The following is a 24,266-nucleotide window of genomic DNA, read 5'->3' on the forward strand; positions in this document are numbered from 1 at the left end:
ACTCTGTTCCACTGGCTGTGCTCTTATAGGATGCTTTTTGTATCTGAGAATGCCTCATGTCTCCTGGTAGAAGACTACACAATGACATCTATTATGATTTCATTAAAGCCTATATTATAAATTTTTGCTATAATATTTGCATTCACACAATTCTTTTGTTCTGAAGTATTGTCTTTTGGTATTGTAAAAAGTCTTATTTTAACTCACCTGAATGTCCCTCAGAGTATAGATGAAGGTCAGCACTTTTATAAGCTTTCTTCCTCTATAAGCCCATAATACTCTTATGACATTAAGGTATGTACTTAAAGACTTGATTGTTGGCTTTCATTTACTTAATATCTTGGCAAGTTTACAGTACTGCCACAAAATCTGTTTAGTAGCAAAGCACACAACTGTTCTACTTTTTAAGTTAGGCTTATTTATATAAATTTATTCCATAGCTTGCTCATCTTATTTTAATGGCCAGATGTTCTTTTCTCTTCACTTCTTAATAAACAAATACCCTTAACTAACCAGACAGTCTCAGTTCTTCATCCTAATGGCTTTGATATTTCCACCTTTTTTTTTTCTTTTTGGCTACTTTCTTCTATGAACAGTTAAGGGCACTAAAGGCATTTCCAACATAAAAATATCCATTTGAAAGAGATGGACAGAAGTATATCAAAACCTCGCTCTCAGAAGTAGTTTACTTCAATATCTAATTGCAAGCTCACCACTTTTTCTAAAGGGAGCCTGACATCTGTTTTTGTTTACCATTTGATAATGACATGTATTCATACTAAGAGGATGAAACAAAATTTAAATATAAGTACTCCTTTAGATGCACTGGATGGAGAATATAGCATTTGCAAGACTCTATTCATCTCCTTACAGTTTACAGGGAGGCTAGATGATGGCTTAGTTCTATTAAAAACAACATTTGGGTTTGCTGCTTGGTTTACAAAAACAATTCTATGGAAAACTTTTCATACAAAAAAACAAACCAAAACACAAAACAAACACAAAGCAAAACCTTTGCACTTCTAATGCAGTATTTTTGACCAGTTTTAGTTCTGAATGTAAGCTTTAAAGATAAGAAAATGGCGATCTTCTTTACCAAAGGTTAGACCAAAACCTACTGTAAAACATGAAAAGACATAATGTAAAAGTAAAAGATGATGCAAAGAGCACAGACTCATGGCAGCAATCTAACTTCGTGAACCTGTTAACAGAAAAGTAGATTTGCCAAAATCCCAAATAAAATATATCAGAAATATTTCAATTCAGGACTCTAGGATTAGATCCTACATTATGTTTGTACAACCCATGATGTATTCTCTCTTTCTCTAAATCATTTGGTACTGACACGATGCTGGAGTGGGTGGGGCACTGAGGCTGATTAGTTTTGCAAAGGCCATCTTCCCAGCATTGTCATTCTGCCTCTGAGAAGCCTACAGCCATTAATACTCATGGTCAGAATTAAAAACTTCTATATTCTAAGAGTAAGATGAAAGTACTACATTTCTGTCTAAATGGCACTGTCAGAAATAGTCTGTACTTAGTAAAGCGTTTTGCCAAGTTATGGAAATTTACCGCTGACAACGTATTTGCAAAGTTCGTTAAGACAACTCTATTGTGTTCTATTTTATGTAAAATTAAAATGGAAACTGAAGCAGCAATATAAAATCAGTTTATTTGGCATGATTTCTCCTGTCCTGTTTTACTTGTTCATATACGTTGGATATTTTTAAATATAGTTGCCAACGACATCTAGACAGAGCTGCGCTCATCTGTTCTAATCTTGCAGAACCACAACTCATTTCAAGCTTGTAACGTGTGGTTTGTACAAATCACTCATGCGCATGGCTGGCCCAGAGGCAGCAGCAGCAGCATGAATTGCCAACTGAAAGCCCTAGATCTAACAGTTCAGGCAAAATCCCAGACACAATGGTAGCTGAGGCTGCTCAGCCCATTATACTGAAGTGCTCCGTCTTTGAGGTGGGAGCCTGCCAACTGTTAGGGCATGAACATTCCCAGTGCTCGAGTCATTCATGTGGTAAAGCTGAGAGCCACAAGATGCCACTCACCATTCCTTTCATCCCCTTGGAAAGGTTTTGGCTGCAATAAGAAATAAAAGGGAGGGAAGTACAGAAATAATGAACCATATGCAAAAACAGCAAGAGCAATTTACTCCCATTCTAACACTTTTACATCAGAAATAAAAGGCATTGTGCACTGTTCTCAAAGGTGCTGATCACAGAGCCCTGGGAATCAAAGTCATTGACATGTTTGAAAGGTATTAAGCACCCAGTTAAAATAGTTTCCAAGTATCTTTTGGTGTCTGGGCATCAGATAGTGTGGACTGAAGTACGGAGTGGTACCCCTGAAATTAATAACTTCCCTAGCCATAAAATCTCAGTATTGTATATCCTGATTAATGATTTTAGAGCTGACAATTCAGAAAGTTGTTCAGCTCAAAACCAGCTCAGATTCGGATACTGTTTAACTCAAGCTCAGGGAGTGCGGAGGGTTTGTATCGCCTATAATTAGCACAGGGGCTATCATGACATCACTGCACAACGAGGGCAGCAGAACACCCAGTTTGGGGCTTTCTGTAGTAAATTACTTCCTGGTAGTCACTTAAGGGTGGTATGCAGCCCATTCGTTTTGACATGACATACACTATTACTATTTAATTAGCATATCATAAACTAATCCTGGGAGCCCACAATTATAGAAGCTTGCTGAGGTATGCTGGGCAATAAATACTCGTATGCTTGAAAACAGGCCTAAGATGGGACTTCAAACTCAACAGAAAATCTTAAGGGAAGATACAGAGATTTTGCACATTACCTTATACTGATCCTTACCACATACATTCTTTAAGACTTGCATCAAAAATTGGTTCGTCACAACAGTAAAACTGAAGGACAGGTAGAGCAATATGCTCCAAGCTAGCAGTCATCCAGGAAGCATTAATCCACTTCCTACCTCTTGCTCCAGGTCCTTCCAGTCAGCTTTCTAACTAGCAGACTCTCTATACAAAACACAAGTTTTAAAATATTAAATAGTTGACATATAAAGTCATATTATCTTGCTCATTTGCAGCTTACTAAGTCTCCCCTTCATAATCACTCTTTAAACTTTTCAAACAGAGAGAAGACAATTACCAAGGCCCCTAATTTTACAGGAACATCAAGAGGAAAATATGAAGGAAGACAGAAAGAAGAATTCATCTATCAGATTTTTTTCTCTCTTTTCGACAGCCATATTTAAGGAAAGAAAAGAGTAATTTGAATATTACGCAAAAATGTAAGAGAAGGATAATGCAATCATAGAGGACCTCAAGCACTGATTTAATCCTCAACATTTTAATTACAGATTTTATAAATTAATTTTGATTCTTCCTGAAAAGTTCTTCATGGACTGTGTTCTGAGGTAATAATATCTGATATAATTTATAGTGTTAGGGAAATTCTATTACAACTCTCATATGATTGCCTTCAGTGATAGTAATTATTCCCTTCTTAAATTTTGATCTACGGGTCTCATTTCAAATGAAGGCTAAAAGGCTAAAGCCAGGGCTAAGATGGTTCTGTCCATGTTGGACACTAGGGAAATGCTCCTTTAACCCTACTGAAGCAACCTTGAAATCTCACAGGGAAGAAAGCCATTTCCAAGTCAGCTTTTAGAATTTCCTGGATTTGATTCAGGAGAAACAACTTTTCACAATTTGATTGTTTTCCCAAGCCTTGAATTGCTAAAACCAATAGTTAGATTGTGATTGTAATAAGGAGAGGACAAGAATGTTTCATGCTTGAGCCTTAAGGAAATACTTAGGAGTCCCTGGTAAGATGACCACATTATTAAGATCACTAAAGACCTTTCCTCCCTTGACACTGGCAGATACCCTACAGCTTGCTTAAATTTTAGCCCTTGTCCTGCATCTTTGCAGTACTCACCAGCCTGCCATGTTCTGTATGCTGTTTCTGAAAAGTGAGTTCAGTACTATAGACTATATGGCCCTTTGTCTTCAAACTGCTGATGTTACTCACAAAATACCAGAGCTAATTATCTGCTTACACAAGTTGTCCTTTTCATTCCTCTGAATCTCACTGATATGAATGTAATTAACTCCATTAACTTTCACAGTCATATTTCACCACTCTTTTTTTTTTTTTTTTTTTTAAAATAAACACTAATGAAAAAAGATTTGGACCTCTACTTTCTGAAGTCAGTGCAGCAAAGAGGCTAGGGAAGCCAGCTACTCTAGAAATATGGCTGGCTACTTATGACACTATCCATACCACAGGAGTTTGAGACACTCTCACATTAGACAATACACAGTGCATTTTAATTTAGATGAACACTCGTTTTTGGAAGGATTTAGACTATCTCAGTGACTGCTGATTGACATAAAATTAAAAGGGAGAAAGATTGGCTTTGAAAGTGGTTGTGCATATATTTAACTTGGTGATGTACTGAGGGAACGAACAGACTGCCTCTCATGACCTGTGTGGAAAGGCAGTAGAATAAAAATGTGGTTCTGCACTTAGCCTTTCCTTTTTCATACCTGTCACGTCTCAGATTTGCCAGCTTTAGATGAATTGCTGCTCCTCCCATGCATAGTGTGAATTGTTTGATGTATCTTTCAAGTAGCTGTTAAATCTGGGATACAGTAAAGTCGTGTAATCCATCCTGAGTCAGGGGTGGCATGCCTCTCTACTGCACCCAGCAGCAGAACAGAAAGACTTAAGATGTTTAGCTTTGCTTACTATTAGGAAGAAGCAAGTTATTTCACCTCTTTAGTTAGAAACAATTATTTCCTATCATACGTCCCACCATTTATTGTGGCCAGCAAAAAATGAAAGGTGAGGTCACAACACCTACCAACTTACTGGCTCTTAAGGGAAAATATACAATCCTTCTTTTCTTCTCATATGTAGCTGGATTCAGTCTCCACACAGATATGCAAGAATGTACTAGAATGCAGCTGTCCATGAGAAATGTTTTTCTACAGGGCAGTAAACTTACTGCCTTTATAACAAATTCAATTTTTATGTTGGTGGGAAATCCAAAGAGGAAAAGACACCACACATCTGACACCATGACAGTCTCCTGTAGAAGGAGAAATGTATGTTCCAATCAAACTAGCCACTTTCATGGTAATTTTATTTTACTCTGCGTTTCAGAAACTGTAGCCCTTGAAATGACAGTCCTTGTATAAATGAGAACAGAATCTAGAATATTGTGCTCATTTATTTATTCTCTGACATCTGTTAATACTTGTATTTGCTGAGGGGAAATCCTTCCGATATTAGGGGTAGAATGGATATTGCATATATCTGGTCTTATTTTTTAGAGGTGAAATATTATATTTCAGTATAGTGTAAGTCGAAACGAAATAAGGCTAGAAATTTCACAATAGTCCACAAAAAAGATGCAAAGTTTATAAACAGATGAATTTGACTGACACCTAGTTGAATTCTTTTTAACTGACTCATCTCACTCATCTATTTTTTCTTTATATGAAAACAGCCAAAGCAAAACAGTAGTTCGTTTTTTTTTTTTCAAATGCAAAACATTGATATATATGACAGACAGGTGCTGTCTGAGACTTTCTTTGACTGTTAACAAATCCTGCAGAAAAAGCCAAAAATTCAGCGCAGAAAGGCTATCCAGTCATTTCATGGGAACAGAGAAGGATTTCATGTTTAAAGAAATGTTGTTCAGTCCTCTCCCAATTCTACCTCCTGATAGATGGGACATGATATTTATAGACAGAAAAGGCAGTAATAGCCACTCACTGGAACCCCCCACCCCACCATCCCGCCATGACTGGCAGCATCCCAGGAAGCTGCCCAGTACTGGCCCAGCTGTACTGCCGCAGACTAGGTACCGAGTACATTGCAAGTGATTTGCACAGCACACATTCAACCCCTGACTAAGCGCTTAAACAATACTGTCACTTTCTCAGTATAACTTGCTAGATATGCCCTCTGACACAGTTTTTGTAAAAACCTCAAAGTAAAAAATGCAGGATGTAGCAATCCCTTCAATGGTAAAAGCTTCAGTTCTGAGCCTTTCATTAGTATACAGAAGGTGAGCCTCTAATTACTAATCTTTCACAGTCTGTAGCACCCTAGGGCTTCCAAACATCCTGGTGAAGGCAGGAAGGATATTTCAGACTTCATTTCAATTCCCTTAAACTTTTGTCAACAGTCTCATTTCAAATGGAAACTGCTCAGTGCTGCTCAGCTGAGCTGTCTCAGCTTCTAAGCTAGCCCAGCCCTGGAAAAAAAATGCCCCCATTAAAAGAGACGGGCATGAAATAAGACTCAGCTTCAAAAACCTCTAAACTACTGCAACACTGAAAGATGAATATAAACTTTTGGGGCTTTTCTATATCTTGAAGACATTTGGCCATAAAAATATTTTATATACACTGTGGATAGTAAACAGGAGGAAAACAGTGCTCTGGTGGATATGTATGAGGCTTGTACCACCGCTTTCTTCTAGGCCTTTGCAGTGCTGCTATACACACACATGCCCCAGGCACATGCTTTGGGGCTTGCTGAGACCCGCAGGGAGCCTTTCTGAAGGCTTCTGCTTGCAGATTTCTGTCACCAGAAGGAAATGCTTCTCAAAATTGAACAAATCACAACACAATGGCCTGTTTTGCAGACTGGCATAAAATATTTCCAAGCTCTTCACCCCTGTGATGCGGGCACTTTCACCTTCTTCCTCTTACATTCTTTACACGTTGGCTTTTGGACACCATTACAAATGCCCTGATATTTCAGTCCAGACTCAGGCATACTTAAAGGTAATCCTCCATAAACCAGGGCAAATTTCATTGGCCAAATGATATATGAACTATCTAAGTATAACTGATGGCTATTTCTAGGAAAGACACCTTGGATGATTAAATGATATTTCTACTTCATTCTTAATTCAAAACTGATTATTACACGTGCAGTTACTCACGTTATACTTCCCAATTTGAAAAATGAAGGTAATGAGATTGAAAACCTCTTTAACAATGCCAAGGAAGAGACACACAGATATTGCACCGAAACCATGGAAAAGGCATCTGTTCTGATCTTCATGTTTTAAACTGAATGTTCAAAACATCTTTGGTCGTTCCTGTCAACTTCCAATGCGAATTCTCAAAATCTAATAGTATTGTAGCCATTCAGGAGAGACATATCTCGGTCTTGAAAACGTTATGACATAGTGTGGCTTGTTGAGCTACATCAGAAATGCATCACACCTTGTATGGTTGGTATACAGTTTTCTGATATTTTATGAAGGTATGTTAATTAACACTGCATAATATTGCAAAATCTGCAAGTAGAATTATTTTGAATTTTTCAATTTTTTCCTTTCGAAGCCAGTTAAATATCCACAGGTGTCTACCATGTAAGATGATATTTGTTTTAAAAAAAAAGTGGAGCAATTTTTTTTATTTAATAGGAAAAAAAGCTTTACATTAGAATGGACAGTCTCTAATGTCAATGATCTGGCTGTTGAAGCATCATTGACACTGATAACACAAGCGACCCACAGTGTACTATGCCTCATACTTAGTGTTCAGGGAAAACATGATCTGTAGCAGCTCTAAAGAGTAATTCTGATCTCTAGAGAGGAGTCTCAATGATCCCATTAACATTGATCATGTTTGAAGAAGTCTCAAGCATAATACATTATTAATATCACCCCTTTCTGTTTTTTTTTTTAATGGTTTGAAAAGAAACAAAGGAAATTAGATAGAAATGTCTCCATTAAAATAACATAAGTGGTCAGACTAAAACCCACCAAAGACAGGAAATCCAGAATTAAACATTGCTACTCCCACTGAGTGTCTCCAGACATTAGCTGAACTTGTGTGCTATACTTTGCAATATTGAATCCCGGCATAAGTTCAAAACAAGGTGACTACAGGATGAGTCACCTCCTTCCTGCAGGTTTATGTCCAAACCTTAATGCATTTTTTGTGTATCATACCAGTAACTGTCTTCTACTTCTCACTCCTTTAACACATGTGATTGTTCACAGAAATTTACTCTTCCATGAAAGACAAAATAAGGCTAAGAGTAAAAAAGCACAAATTCTCAAAGGATTTGATGGAAAGACTTTACTGAGAATGCTCTTTCCCAGGCTAGATATAATGCAAAAAAAACAAAATCAAAAAAATCTGAAAACCACAATATATTACCTGACCAGCCCTTATTTTTTTTTAAGTAGTGGAAAAGAATTGTAAAGGACCATGTCTGCTATTACTATGTTTAAAGCTAGCTTCAGAATCCAGAGCCAATGTTCATCTCTAATTACACTAGTTCCAAAATTTCCAACAAAATATTTCTTAAATATTTCAAAAGAAGATGGAATTACCCATCTCCATATATACACACACCTTACATCATGTAGAAATATGAGCTTGAGGTGGAACTGTGATGTGGAGGTCAGACCACCAGCTAGCACTGAGGTACGTCGAACTGTCAGAGGGAGTGTCCTGTTCCCCGGCTCCATGAAGCCTGTCTAACCTGGACCAGAGGGACAGGGGCCTTGACTGCTGTCAGTGTAAAGTGTGTGAGTACAACAGAATAGAAACCTTAGAACAGAAAGAATAGAAATTGCTCTCTACCCACTCAACCCACCCCACTTAGCAAATAAATTTTAGATTTCATGCCACTGAGTGGCATGGTTCCCTTCTGGCTCATTCCACCCCGTATTCCCTCATGGCCCCACTTCCTTATCCACAGACTTATATGAAAAAGTACCTTGTCACCCTGTAAACATAGTTATGAGCTTTGGCCACTTCTCTAACAACAATACATGTCATCTAGTATGTGTTTTTAAAAGAAAGTTGCATATTTCTATCACACAGAAACTTAAGAACAAATCAGCATAAAGCTCTTACGTCCACAAAACCAGAGTACATAACAGATCGTATCTGACATAATATCTGACAAATAATTATTCATAAGTTACTACTCTAGGTATACAATAACAGAATTTCATAAGTCATCAAGTTATTTGCAAAGAACTTCACAGACCTTTTCTGTGTTCATGCATGAGAAAAGTAGCAGACTCTTGTCAAGGTCAAGGGAGATCTCAGGGCACTATACAGGACTTCAAGTGCCAACACAGAAGACGAGCACTGGGAAACCTTCACTAAGGCTGAATGCAACCGCACAGAGCAAGATTGCTTTTACAAGAACCCATCTCCAAAAGCTGCTTTTGAAACAGATACGTATTGTGTCAGAACAAAGGTGCATGATATGCTATCAGTGAACTGACTAGTATTATTCAAGAGATAATGTTCTCATAGTAGGGCATAAAAACTCCTAATGGAAAGGAAAAGGCTAAGGAAATCCTGCACGGTTCTCTCTGAATGCTTTTTCCTCTCTGAAACTTGAAAGTATCTAGGGAGTTACAGCCAATGGACAAACCTGTTTATTCTACCCGTGTTGCCCTAGATGTGGTGGTTTTATGATCTAAGAAGGATAGAGCTCATAATATCACAACAAAGATTTGTAGGCTGGGGTCACAAACTGGAACTGCAAAACTGACTGCAAATTTTTGCAAGTAGTCCAAAGTAAAAGATCACTCTGGCATTGCTAATAGGTTTACTAAAAAAGTTTACTTAGCTGCTAAATCAACAAAAAACAACAGCAAAAATACGTTTTTCTTTTTCTTTATAGCAACAGCAAACTTTCCTAGTGGGAATGCCGCTAGTCACAGAACTATCTTTGTGCAGTTTTTTGAGCACAGTAAAGTCTTCAGTTCTCTCTTAGAAAACGATACTATAGGGAAAAGCATTCCCACTTTGTTGTAACAGATTTCCTTCTTTTTTAATGTGAACCTTCAAAAGATTACCACATAGCACTTCTGTACTACTGCATTCAGGTTAATCTAGTTGGTTTATGGTTCCTTGTTATATTAAGTGCAGGAAATTCTTATTTAATTTCAAACCAAGCATCAATGATTTTCCATTCATTTTTCACAGTACCCTTTGTCAAATGAAAAGAAGCTCACATATGAAATTATTTCTGTATACACTTTGATTTCATATATGCATACACAGGCACATGCGTACCTCCATATAGACACCTCTCTCTCAAATCAAAGAAATGTGGTTGCTAAAGTTTTCGTTCAGAGAACAATAACAAAAACAGCAGGGGGCAAGCAGCAGCAGAGAAACAGGAAGAGCTTTGGAGTGAATAGCTCGAAAAGATCCCAAACACATTAGAAACAGATCTATGTAATAGTATTTCAGCATTAGGGAGATATCTAGTTATGTTGCCTTTTTAAAGTGCATCTCCAAACAGTTAATATCGATTACCATAAGCAGGTAAAATTCCAGTTCTGTCTTTGTACTTTTGTGAAGCAGATTTCACTCTTGAGGGAAGATGTTTTCTATTTGCACCCACAAAAAAATGTGAGAGAGAAGAAATTCATATCATTTTTGAAGATGTAATTCAAAACCAAATGCTTTTATTGATAAGTAGTTTTATATTTGTCCCCTGTATATAAAACTAAATACTACAAATAGTAGCTATTTCGTTCAAGAAAAACAAAACTTACTAGCCAGCTGAATCCCACCAGGCATTATAAATGTGTACATAGCCACTGAGATCCAGCTACCAGAGGAGATTACAAAGTGATTTGTACTGGTGTTCACTGCAAGCAACTTGATTTTTTCAAAAACACCCATTTATCTCGAAACAGGGCTAAGTTGCGTCCTATTAAATCTAAAATCTTTTTGCTATGCTTTCCTCAAGCTGTTGTCGAAGCTGACTAGTTTATAGTATAGTTGGTTATGGTATAGGACAATGTTGCTAGTGAGTCAGGTATAGAGGCAAAGCCACAGGCTCAGCTGTATGTAAAACCTATCTGCAGCTGTGGACACAGCTCAGGAGAAGCAGCATTACATCGCTCGTGACAGAAAGGGATAAATAGGGGGACAGGTGGTACAGATTTCAGGTGTCTTAAGTGTCTTCTTCTGGCTCTGGAAAGATGTCCCAAATCATAGAAAGGTAACTATTCCGCCCTGGGCAGCTAGACTCTGGAGTAGTTCACACATTAATATGGAAGGTTATCACCCTTCTCTGCTCTCATTTCTCTATCAGCCAACCACAGAATCTTGAATGACCATTTCTGTTCGTATTAGGGATGAGGGACAGCTCTGCCAATAAGTTGTAAAACCCTTTCTGTTTAAAGGTAGACTAATTTAAGTACTCAAAGTCCACACATCTATTTGGATTTTCCTGACTTTTGATATTTGCTCTGAAGTTCAGTAAGATTAGTATTTTGAGGTCAGATTCATTCAAGTCTGCAGAAAGTAATGTTTGTAATAAAATCCATGCCTGCCTTTATGCTGGCAGATGTTAATTACCTCTCTTCTACAACCTCAGATTTCAGAACAGAACTATAGACTTTTGTAAAATGGTCCTGAACGTTCAACACTTACACAATTAATTTTAAATATTGAAAGTAATGCTTTAAAAGGAATTCAGTTCCCTAGATAGCTTCTACAGTCTAGGTAAACATTGCTTCCCTGTATTCCTACTGCCAAAGTGGTTCTTGTTTGTTTATGAGGAAGAAAATAATCTGAGTATTGAAGAAGAAACCCTACTTACTTGAGCATCAAAAGCACTCCTTTTACTTGGTAGCAGACTGGTGGGGGTGTCTGTTTCCCCTCTGCTGAATTTGCCTCAGGGCATAACAGGGGGAAAAGCTGGAGAAATAGAAGATAGCAAAGCATCTGCATCAAGATTTTTCAAAAACTCTTAATCACACATGCATGTGCTAGGGTGGAGGGTTAGAAGGTGCTGCTCTACAGAAGCTTAAAGTAATCCAAGTCTGAGATGGTCTTTTCTTTTTCCCTCACCCTTATCTATGAAGCCCCACCCCTGTCCCAGTCCTGACACCTACATGTGTATGAATGAACCATTAACTCATTCAGAGAGCTGAATAGCTAAATATCTCCCAAAAAAAGTGATGGGAGGAGACAGTTATCTGTCTGAGCCAGTTCAAGGTTAACAGAGCAACAGGAACAGGACCACAGCATCCCTAAAAAGCCCTGAGTTGAGCTGGGTTTCTGCCTTTTTTAGAGCCTCCCTCCAGTCCTAACAACAATTACAAGAGTGCTGGAGCATGGAACAGATTGTTGACCTTTGCCTAGACATTTGGTGGATAAGCAGTTTGTGCTACTTTAATTAAATATAGGCCTGATAGCCTGGACCAGTGGTCAGAAACTCATTAAAGTAATGAGAATGCCTTTGCAGCTACCTTCCAGGCTATCTTTGTAAACTCTTCAGGCAATATTAGAGATTGCAAAGTTGAGAACAGGTCCAAAAAATCTACTAGAGGAATAAATGATGATGGGGGCTCATTATCAGATGAGAGAAATTAATCCAGATGGCTGGGAACAGGGATAGGGCAAGTTCAACCTAGTTCTGTTTATTTCAACTAAAATTCTTCCATCCCCAGCAGTGAATTGAGAAAATGTCTGCATAAAATTCATATTTGTAGTATATTTTGGAAATGTCCAGGGAAAGCATCTGATGTTCAGATATTGAGATATAATTAAATTTAGAATTCAGTTAATAAGATGGACAAGTTTGAAAGATTAGATATGAATCTACATCTGAACTTTTCCCAAATCTCTTTCCCTAAAGTGCCTGTAACCAGAGGTTCCCCCAGGATTAACTTCTTGAGGATCCCTTCCCTCACATTCTCTGTCAAATATCTGTTCAAAACCTCCAAAAGCAAAGTAAAACCACAGAGACATAGCTATGAGATTCCTGCCATCAAAATCTGAGAAGATGTCTCTAAAGTATTGCTACATAACACGTAGTAAAAGCACTTGTTAAACTCACAATGGAACTGGTTTTATTAGAGTAAATTGTGAGCAGTCTCACAAAAGCCTTTGCATTATCATTCAAAACTCTGCATTGGCAAAAAGGCTTCTGTGCTTGTAGTGCCTCAAATTTTCCAAACAAGGGCATACAGCTCATCAGTCCAAGTGTAAAAAGTTTGCCTGGTTGATTTTATTTCCCTTGGCATTTTTCCCTTTTTCTTGATAGAAGACAGCTCCATTGCTATGCTGATAAAAGAGCAGGAGAGCTATATGATACTGCCACCTCCATCAAAAATCACTTGTCAAAAATCTATATATTACTGTTGTAGCTGAAAGTGGCTTTGGTGTAGATTCAAGGAAATGCTACTGGGACACACTATCTGTTTGCATTAGGGCTTTTCTCTGGTCTGGCTAGTAATTGTTTCAGTTAGAGAACCTTTTTTTGTCTGTGCTGTACTTGTCAACTGCTTAGTGGGCAGGCTGTTGGGAAAACTGAAGCTTTGAGAAGGCTGTTTTCAAGGTAATTAAAAGTAAAGATTTTTCCTCTTGTTTTTTTGCTGCCCCAGGATTTTTGCTCTTGAGCAGAAACTCCCTATTGAAGTGAACAGCGCTTTCAAGAACGACATCTTTGGTCAGCACAACTGCACTTGTGCAGCAGTGATTTTATTATGCAGTGCTGTGTTTAGCCAACTGAGAATAAGACGACAATTAAAATAAAGCTCTTGTAGAGTACCTGCATTCAGGCAGACATATTATGCGCTCATAAGAGATAATATGCCTCAGAGAATGAGATGGCAAAATTCAGCTAAGATGTAAGCTCTTTTGCAAAATACCCGTCACCAGTTAAGCTATGCCTATGGATACCAGAGCTGTTGTCATCTAAATAATTCCACAATGAGTCGTGACAATAAAGCAGAATTCCTGTGGCAGAAGAACAGAGAAGGGAGAGAATGTCATGATTCTTTCTTTGGAAAGAACATTTTAAATAGGCCTGTCTTCTGTGATGCTACCGTTCCTACCTGGATCTATGAGTTATTACCAAGATATACCTTACTGAGATAGTGGGACCTGAATTTAAAATGTTAATTAAGAAGGAAAACAGAAGTCCTTATCTTCACCCTGCACAGCTCTTTCCAGGTTTACCTTGGATCTATTCTCTATTTTCTTTCCTTTCCTATCCTTTCCAGTTCTTTTTATTCAGTGAAAAGCTGAAAAAAAAAGAAAAGTAGGTATTAAAAGGAAAAGAAAAAAGGAAGAGATGACATTAGACAAAACAGTATGTTTCTGTCCATAAGCTCTCTCCGGAAACCAGAAGATGTGGTGAAAATCACTGATATCAGACAAGTAAAATGAAGGCTCTAGCAAAGACCATAATAGGACATAATAGCTGCCAGCATAATCCATCACTGTTCAGGGCTTAACTTTACACTGGTGAAAAAAAGGAAAAACTCCACTGAAGAGAGCTGCACCTGTTTAAGAGGAAGACGATTCCGCTCCATGAAGTATGACTGCAAATCTTCTCACACCCCAACCTCCCACCCTTCTATCAGAACACACTGAGGTAAGAGTGACAATCCAGGGGTTAAGGCAAATAATACTCAGCTCCAAAATGTCTTCATTTGTAACTTTGGGAAATGAGGTTAAGAACAAATTTTTAAAATTCAGAAATTTATCTTCAAATATCGCTCTCAAAATTGTAGTGAGCTCCAACTATGACACTTAGAGGTCAGCTAACGTGCTTAATGATCACAGATCAGATGCTGAAATGCTAGAATGGAAAGCATCTTTGGCTCCATTTCAGGTTTTCAGTAGATTTGTATGAAATTTAGAATTTATGGATTATGGGAAACATTCACATATTCATATTTGCTTTGAAAACAGAGGAAAAGTAAGTTTAGACATTTAGTATTTTCAGCTATACTTCAGTTACATAAAATGGCTGGAGAAAAGTTTTATTTTTAAATTTCATGCCTTAATTTCAGCTTTTTTTTTTAAGTATCAAGTTATTTCATAGCAACACAAATAGGAACACTCTGAATTAAAGGTCAAGCTATTTCATTACAGCCACCCATTCAGATCAGCGAGAAGGGACTATCTTTCAAACGCCTTTCAAAATATCTTTCAAGCTGTTCTGTATTGCAGCTGCCCTTTGTTGAACTTGCTCAGGTTTTGCCAGGCTTATAGAAGCAGCAGGCAATTTTTGGAGTTTGCCTGACATAAATGAAGTTTCTTATTGGTATGTAGATCTACAGAAATTTACTACTTAGAAAAGCTAGAGGTGTATTATTTATTGGTTAGAGAAAAATGACAAACTGATATGATTTGTTAAATTCTAGCATTTGCCTGTTAAACTTTGTTTTGGTCAATAAGCTGTCTATTATGCAAGTAAAATTAGTAAAACATACACACAGTGATATAATATATAGTTCCAATGTAAATTTGATGTATATGCATTATGTATAACAATTATATGCACTTGGAATTAGGCATATTAATGTTTTAAAGAAGTTAACAGACACAAATAGCAAATGCTTAGAAAACAAATATATAAGGTAAATAATGTACGAAAGCATTCTTATGGAGGTGATTCCTGGAACTACTTTCCTTATGAATCATATGGACAGGAGGCCTTCTGACAGAGCCAGGTTCATGCAGAGTAGCAGGTTGGTGTAACTGTGGATGTATATGAGTAAATATATATTCATATGAGTAAAAAATATAAATTTATGTTGGAGTTCTTCCTGAAATAAACGTGTTATTTATAGTATTTTCAGAGTGACTGGGTAGAAATAAACCTAATCAAAATAAAAGCATTAACAGATCCATTATCAGATATCATATGCTATCTCTAACTCCATGTTAAAGTTGACCTGAATCTGACACTGATTGACACTGTAATACAATACTAACGAGTGCAAGTCGTTTCTCTGAAGGACTTGCACAACACATTGTTTCAGATGTTCTGCCCCTACTCTTCACCAAGCATACTGTTAATCTTTGTCTTAGGACCACACATTAAATGTGCAGTTAACTCTGTAATTAATGACATTTTCTCTAAGAAGACTACTCTGTGTTTCCATGTGGTGCCAGTCTTACTTGATTTGGCTAAGAAACAGTAAGGAAATCTGTAATTAAGGACTCTATTGGAGGAGGCAGAAACTCAGAATTCTCAACTCCATATTTTTACATTAGTCCAAATTGGAATTAGAATTCTCAACTATGCTAACATTTTTCATCAAACAAAATTCCAGTGTTATCTTTTCATGGAATCTAGGAAAAAATGTATTTTTAGTCCTAAGCTTCAATGTTCAACCTCTAAATCCAATCCTCCACTACAGGTCCATTTAACCTTAACTCTTCCCAATATCCAGTCGTCCACTACAGGTCCATTTAACCTTAACTCTTCCAAATCTATGACTCTGTGAGACACTTATGTCCCTTTATAATTAATTTCAATTCAAGCTGCATTGTTCAAACAGGACAGTAACTGTCCAAAGCTGAGGTATTTATATATATCCATTTTAATTCCCATGCAATGAAGTATGAATTACAAGGCATCTACAGAGCTCATGCAGTTCTAGAGTGTGGATAGCTTGATTAATCAGTCTTTGAGAATGGTACGGCATGCCCAGATATTGTACATATCCATAAATCCAAGTATGTTTCGAGGATTTGGAGCAGGTTCAGGCTCAAAGACATAATTCAAGGATTTAGTGGCCACATACTAAGAAGTCTGTACAGAACATCTAATAAATGAACATTTTCGAAATCTAAAAATGTCACAAGTTTAAGGAAACAACAAAGAGAGACAAATGGTTGTGTCTGCCAAATACCAACTCCCTATTGCAACTAGCAGTGCCAAACCTTCTCGGAGTACTCAGTGGTTCTTTCTGTTTTAACTGTAGCAAAGAATACTTTATTTCCTTCCCTTGTTCTTGTACACATGCAGAGGATTTTAGATGATATTCTGAAAACAAAATAAAAAGGAAATATTTTCTTGATCTTGGTACTTGTACCAAGAATTGTAATCCAAATTGTTAGGTTTTTGCAAAGTTAGGACATTAATAATGAACTGGCAATCACCAGTTCTCCTCAGAGCAACACAGTTAATATACCTCAATGTGAACTTTTCATACTCTAATAAAGGGTAAGTAAGATCATGTTTTGATATTTAAAACAATACTAATTTTGGTTTTCAGTTCATCATTTTTAGTTTTGCAAGTGCCTAAACATAACTGGGATCTGCAGACAAAAGCAGCTGTACACCAAGAGGCATGTGCTGCAACCTAGGCAGAAATACACGTGGAGTTCTGAACCTCATCTTAAACTCCCTATTCAAGCAATATTCCTAATGCCATCTGTTGTTGCGTTTGAATGTTGTTAGTCTTCTAACATTAGCTGATTAGTCTTTCCTTGTGCATCTGAAATAATGAAAATGTCTCAAAATACATTTTCACAGTAGAGACTGTACTAAATGGAGAAAAAATGGCACAGGATCAGTTCATTCTAACAAATGGCAAAGGAGAGAAAATAGCTTTTTTGGATTTATTAATTATAAAAAATGTTATTAAATATTTGTACTTCAAATATTTAATACATCTGATTCAAATCTTTACAGTTTAATCTTATAAGGTTACTAATCATATTTTAATGTATATGTTTTATAGATATACAAACACACACACACACTTATGGGGATAAAATAGGTATTTCTAAGTAGAAACACATATAAAATGACTCGGTATCTAGAAATATACTAATAAAGAGAAAGTGGTAGTAACTTGCTCCAAGGCAGCTACACTTAGCTCTGCCTGATACCACAGCCAAGCAGGACTCCCCCATCAGGAAAGCATGCCCTTCCCCAGCCACAGTGCCTCGCGTATACACCTCCGCGGGTATATTCCGTGGCCTGATGCTCTAGCTGGGCTTGCTGTAATTATCCCTCCTGAGGAAAAGGATGTATCAACCTGAGAAAGGTACAGTATTAATGTTTTTTGCTGTACTACTACTATTCTGCTTTAAGAAAGGCTAAAGGGCTTCAGAAGCTGTGGGTGAGGAACTTGTGTCCCCATTCTGCTATGACAGTCATGTTGTCTACCAGGGAAACTCGCCAGATTAATCTCTTCCAGGAGCTGGGCTATGCCTGAAGCTCACACACTGGAAGCGACAGAAGTACTGAGAAGACAGTTATGTGCCCAGGAGCTAGAAGGGGGCCTAGAGGAAAGAAAGTACATATACATACATATACCATAAGAGAAACAGCAAGGAAAACACAGACATAATATTGGCCCAAATTTCCTCAAAAACGAGGACAGCAACATTTGGGAGATGTGACCCTGGCACAAAAAGAACGGAAAAGGAGTAGGAAAGACATGATTAAAAAAAAAAAAAGGCCTACAGGAAACCTAAAAAGATACAGACAGAAGTTACTAATTCTAGCAGAGCCAATATCTCAGCAGTTTTTACCCAGATGTACCCTGATAAGCATTTGGATAATATGGTCTGGTGTTTTGATCGAGTTTTACATACCTTAAAGCCTTCTGCACCAGTAGAAATAACCCAGCAAATAAATAATTAATATCTTTCTGCTGGGTATAGCAAACAGAATTGGCTAAAACATAGTCCAACAAACAACAGAGGCAGCTCAAAGGAAGAGGAGGGAGGAGATAGATTTCCCCTTTCAGCAGGCTCAGCTGGAATGTGCAGCTTCACTCACACAGTACTATTTTTTTTCTCTAAAAATGAGTTCAGAGACAGATTCCTGATACCCAGTCACCACAGCAGTATATTCAGCAGCACTAGGCAAAAGTTGATAATGAGAATACCTACTCACTGACTGAAATTGAAAGGAAAGAACAATTGTGTTTGGAGTTCGGCAAGAACACCAAGCTTAAAACACTGATTTTACAAAACCACTGGGTAACATGGAATCAGCCCAAGTGTTGTTCTGTCTCATCTGAAGCGTAGAAAGAAAAGACGGTGCCCTTTAATACTATGCTAACAATCAGAATGAAAGAAAAAGAGCTGCCGTGGTATCATCCTCATCAAAGCCCTGATGCTACTCCAGTACTGGCACTGAGGGTGCTCTGAATTTTTCTAACAACGGTCACCTGCAACTTCCTACATTCCTGAACTTCCATTAGCCTCTGTAGACTAAAGTATCAGCTCTTCCTCTGGAATTCCTGGTTTCTCTAAGTCTTTGGTATTGCTAGTAACTACAAGTAAATAGGAAGCTCTGGAAGATTTTTCTTTCCCCACAATATTTTGAGAGTTTGAATTTGATGTTAGCATCTCTTCTGCTGCAGAAATATCAACTTTTGACTAATTGTGGATGATTCATGTTATAACAACATTCCCTTAGTAAAAGTTGGTGCCCCACACTGTTAAGCTACCAGTCTCAGCATATGCCTATAGCGATAGGCATCTCCACCCGTGGATCACTTCTTATAAACATAAATATCCAACCTTATCACCTGAGGGTAAATTAGATAGGAAGAGATAGAAAAATTTGGATGACCAGCCATCACATCTTTGCCAACTGTGCATAAACTACCTGTAGTATATGGGATAATGTGAAATACATACAGGTTATTAACATTTCTGTCCAAGTTTTAAGCAAAGTATATTTAAACCTATTATTCAGAAGCATTATGATTTAAAAAAATAAAACATTACCTTATCAGCAAGATTATCACTATTTTCCAGCAATGTAAGTCAGATGTGGAATTCCTTTAAATATAACTGTCCTGTATTTGCTTTCCTGCTTTAAAAGAACCTAAAGTGTATTCACATGGTAAAGCTTATTCAGGGATAATGAAAATTAAATGCATTTTCATAAAAGATCCATTTCAGTCTACTGCATACAGGTGTACTGAACACAGGCTACACATATTAAACCTCCACATAAAAACATCTGAAAAAATATTGCTAACCAAGCCCTTTCTCATATTTCTAAAACTTACTGAATCTGCAGATGCACAGGATACTTCCCTAGAAGCACGGATAATGTATGCATTGTTCCTTGTATTCTCTCCTTCCTCTCATAGCTCTCAGCATACAGGTCTGATACTATACATAAGAATGAGAGAGAAGAAAGAACTTTACAAATTGTGCCAAACAACATTAATCCATCGAAAAGGACATAAATTAATCTTCTCTTTTCTGGGACTGAAAGCTAGATATCTGTGAGCAAGTATTCTAGAAGCTCTTATTTCATTCCTGAATTGAGAAACCTTCATTAATTTGGGCCATTAATTGTGGAGATTCATTACTGGCATATTTTCATCACTTTAGTTTCCTTTTAATGTATTCTTAATGAAATGCTTCTATTTTCACACAGGCCTTCTATATCAGAATTAACTTGGGCAGCTTTGCAAAAGCTGCACTATAAAAAAGGCAGAAGAATGAGCCATGTGCTTATCATAAAATACTATGATTTACTAATAATGTTAAGTGCACTTCAGTATCAGGTAATACATAATAAAGGCTTTGTATGTTTATTGTTTTCTATACAGTGATGATTCTGCCCTTTAAAATATGTGCATCGGTGAAATCCTGTCTTGAAGCAGGCCGATTTGTCTATTTGGTGGTAAATATTAGTTTCAGGTGCTCTTTCCCTAGTTTTCTTTTCCTTCCAAACTCACATATAACTCCCAATGACATTAATGGGACACAAAATGTGTGCAATACAGGGAGGTAAAAGGACTCCTGCAGTGTTAAGGTAAGATACCTAGGAAAATCCGGATGAGCTACATGTTAATTATCTACCAGGTACAACCATTCATAAAATATGAAATAAATAATAGGAAAATAATGCTGGCAAACATATACATTCGGGTACAACACACTCACCCTCAAAAAGTGCACAGCTTCTTTGGGATTCTGAAACGTAAACCTAATGTATTTAATATTTGTTTCCTTTTATAGGTACTGTAAAATATTTGTAGGTATCAGTTTATTAATTGGATAAAATTAATATGTTTTTCCAACCTAATTCTCTGCAGCTACTCTCGATTCGCATTGGTGAATGTCCCTTGAAAGTCGCTGCAGCTCTGCAAATGCTCCAGTGGTTAGTATTTGGAGTTGCATTCGGCAGTCCATTTCTAATCAGTATAGTTGTTAAGCATACTGCTAAAGGTTCACTTGTATCAACGACTTAATCACAATCTTAACATTAATTATATCTTAAATAGTCAGTTGAGCAGCCTGCACTTCAGTTTTGATCAAATACTTGCCCAGAATGAAAAGACAGACCAAAGAGGGAGACTGCTTGTGTTCACCCAACTTTGAATTTCATTGCACAGCCAGAAATATGCAGTTTGCTCTTATTGTAACCTAGATTGCATGGAACAATTTGTCTTTCAACAAACAAGACTGGCAGAAAAATCACAGTCTCAAATACAATCTTTTCCATTAAATAAAAGCATTTTAGTAGTTTTGTTGTGTTTCACCTTTGTGATATAATATTTCATAAAGCTGTATTCCTTTTAGCACAAATGTCCTTAAATGTCACTGGCACATTAGTGCAAGTATACTTACTTCTGCTTATAATTATAGGTTACTTATGATTAATGTGCATTTTTAAATGGTACCTGTTCCACTGAGGATTATTAAAAATGCATCTCCTTGAGAAGAGGAGTTAATATTCTAAAACTTAACCTACATAAGTATTTGCACATAATAATCACAGAGTCTCAATGAACAATTTCAAATTATTTGTAATGCAACTTCAGATAAGTCCAGTTTTAATAATCCTTCCAATAATTTTATGGAAAAAAAAAAAAAAAAAGAGAAGTGAAACCAAACTATATACAATACAACAACATACCATATAGGAACTGCTGCATTTTAATACCATCAGGCTTCTGACCAAAGCCCAGGCCTCAATCCTGCAAGACGAGCACTTTGATCTCACAAAGCCATATACTACTGTGGGACATCCCTGTGGTTTCTGTTCAGTGAGATGGGTTCTGTGTCCTTATATGGGGAAAGAAAACACATCCTCACAGGATGAAAGGCTTGTATTTCAATGGAAAAGAGAAGACAATAACTTTCCCAAGACAGAAGATGATGTGCGTGACTTGTTCTGCAACCACGGTCACCTTGTGCTACCTTACAGAAAGTATGAAATTTAGCAATACTTCTTGTGAAAAGGGCATTTCCAAAGATTTCATCTGAAACCTGGATGAGACCCAACAATAGTGATCTTAAATTCTTGCTTTCTGAAGTTCTTATTTAACCTGTTCATTTGATATAAACAACCAGTCTGAACTGGTAGAATTCCCTACACCTGGTGAAACTGCTTGCAGCTTCCCAGACCATTGGGCTACACTTGCAACATTTTAATTCTGATAGCACATTCATTCCACTCACAATATGATTTCAGTGATCTATATTTTTCCCTATATTGACAGAGTTGTTTATGGCACTCCTCAGGTATAGGCCTTGGGTCCCATTCTACATTTATCTGCTCCCATTAAGTGGTGTCATTAAAGACACTTCGACAGCTCTCTCGGCACTCTATGAATGTTTGTGACATTAAAGCTTGAATGTCTTCAAATTTCCTACAGCTAAATGCTGACAAGCTCGAATTCTTATTTATTGGTTCCCTGCAGTAACAAACTGCATGTTCATCTTTGACAGTTCCTTTCTTTCACAGTGAGCTCTGTCCACAAAAGGCTGATGTTTTGAAACTACATTTGAGCAAACCCACACATTTTAAGGGCCAAATTTATTGCAGCACTAAAAAAAAAAAAAGGACAAAATGACATGTTTAAATGTTATACTGAATCACATGTACTTATTTTAATCAAGCAAGTTCCATCAGAAAAAGATTCTAGCTTTTGTTTCAATATGGGATGAAGAGAGAAGTATCCTCATTCTCAGCTCCACTAAAAGACAAGCTCCCACAATCATAAATTAGCAGAAGCAGATCAGGATTTTATATCACTGTCCAAATTCCACATACAGCACATATAGAAAACTCAGAACTTTCAAATTAGATTAATTTGCTTGGTACTTCCTTTTAGATACATTCCTCTAAACGTTAACTAAACAAGTTCAGCCAAGAAGCTGAGCTCATGTATGTGTTTTCCCCATTTTCTATTAAGATGAACTTCTTAAACAAGACAGAAAAGAGCGGAGTAGTAATTTATTTTATTCATCTGCAGGAGGGACAAAAAGGTTCATCTAAGGCATTAGGCTCAATTAGTAATTCTATAAAAAAAAACAAACCCAAAACCAACAAAGGCCAAGTGATCACAAATTCAGAATTTCAGTGTCAAGTTAAGCCAATATATAAAGTCAGCGTATACAAAACCATAAACCTAAGCAGGTCTTCAAGAAATACAACATAGACTTTTAATAGAGACAGTGTATTGGGAATATTTGTTTATACAGAGCCTACAAATTCTGTATATACCAGAAGATAAAAATTTAATGATATTGTCGTCTCTAATGTGTACTAGAAATGTCCAAACATGGACTAAAAGAGAAAGAAAATCAAATGTTATTGCAAAAACTGTGTTCTATGTTCATTCACCCTTTGAACACGGTTGACAGAAAGATCTTCCTTTTCTGTGCCTACCCATCTCCTTATGCCTTGTGCTGTTGTACTCAATATTCACTCCTGGATAGCCCTCTGCAGTGGAAATATAAATCATTAAATCTGCAGATGGCAAAAGCAACAAACAAGCCACCCAGAACCCAGAATAAGTAATTCACAAAAGCCATAAGGCCAAAATAGGAAAGTGTTCTCATTTTCTGTGCTGAAATACCTTTCCAAAGGTTTAGAAATAGGTATTTACAAACAAGAGTCAAGTGACTTGACTCTAGAAGTCATTTTTTCCCGTGGTATCAGCAGGATAACATTGATTTATTTGGGGACAAGTTCAAGCCCAGCATTTGTTCTTTGTAGACTGCCTCTCTAAAGGTGAAACTCATAGTTCAAATCTTATACACCAAATAAATTCCACTTAAATCTACTTTGATGGCTTAATTGGGGTGTATGACTTGTGTTGGCCTCCTGCAGAGTGTTGTATTTCACTCTATATTATTTGACCTTATTGCGAGAACAGTGTTGCATCTTTTACTGTTTGTTTTATTCATGATCCTGAGGTGAATACAATAAATAAAAGCTTGAAAAAGCTTCTTGAAGCAATTCCAGTGTTAGAGGAAAACACTGTTTACCTTACCCCTGGGTAAGCAATGGGACTACAAGCACCAGCGGCGCTCAGGTTAACTGTTCATTCTAGACACATGGTTTGACTTCACTTATGATTTTACAATCCCCCCAAAATCTCAGTCTCTGTTGTTAAAGTGGCATGAGGCGCATACAATACAGAATACGCAGAACACTCATAAAAGGGTTTTTCCTCTTTACCAAACTATTCTGCCTGTATTACGGGAAATGGTCACATCT

The sequence above is a fragment of the Nyctibius grandis genome, chromosome 13 (genome assembly GCF_013368605.1).
Source record: "Nyctibius grandis isolate bNycGra1 chromosome 13, bNycGra1.pri, whole genome shotgun sequence".
Classification (NCBI taxonomy): domain Eukaryota; kingdom Metazoa; phylum Chordata; class Aves; order Nyctibiiformes; family Nyctibiidae; genus Nyctibius; species Nyctibius grandis.